The sequence below is a fragment of the Myripristis murdjan genome, chromosome 4, assembly GCF_902150065.1.
Source record: "Myripristis murdjan chromosome 4, fMyrMur1.1, whole genome shotgun sequence".
Classification (NCBI taxonomy): domain Eukaryota; kingdom Metazoa; phylum Chordata; class Actinopteri; order Holocentriformes; family Holocentridae; genus Myripristis; species Myripristis murdjan.
In genome coordinates, this window is record NC_043983.1 from 21,596,096 (window position 1) to 21,597,099 (window position 1,004).

The window sequence follows — 1,004 nt, forward strand, 5'->3', positions numbered from 1 at the left end:
GTCTGTCATCACACATTTTTCACAAGACATTTGCAATATAAAAATTAATTCCGTAGCCTCTTTGAAAACATTAGGAATTCAAAGAAAAACAGCTTTTCCTCATCAACATGCAATTTATGCAAAAGGCTCTCCAAAAACATCTTCTCTCCAGCAAGAGTCCATGGTGTGACTTAAGTAAGAAGTCTCTGTCACATGTTGTACTTCATATAAACCATATAATTTATTTTCCAAACCCACTTATTTATATTCTGGGTTGCAGGGGCCTGGAGCGTAACCTAACATGCACTTTTTAAAAAAATATTATTTTATATCATTACACTAAAAATCACAAAGGGATGTTTCTGATTTATAGTATAGTACACAGCAGAGACCAAATTATATATGTTTTGGACCATACAGTGCAACATAGACAAAAAACAGTACATTAAGTCAGTCTGAATATGCCAAATAGGAGAATAAATATATATATATATATATATTATGTTAAAATATAGTTCTATGCAAAAAAATAAATAAATATAGAAAAACACTATATTAAAAAGGACTTTCTAGTGTTGCCACACTAGAAAGATGTAGTGCATTGAATACAGATACAGTGGAAAAACTTAAATATTGCATTGGAATGCTTTGTTTTTATTTCACTGGCAACTTTATCCTTCTGATATTTCTGACCATGTTGCTTTGTATTTTCATGAGTCCTAATTAACACTACATGGAATAAGCATTTTCCAGATATTACAAGTGTGAAGGCAGATTCAGGATAATTAAGAATTGAACTGATATGTACAACTCTTAACAGCTATGGCATATACTTTATGTGTGAGTTTATAATCAGTGTCCTTTGGTGAAATACTGCTTTAAGGTATTTAACCATACTTTTTTTTTTTTTTTTTTTTTAAGGTCCCTGAAACAGTTAAGTACAAACGGTGGAACACCCATAATAATTACATCTTACATGTAAAACAAAATGTTTGTAATTGGACAAACATAAACATACACAAACA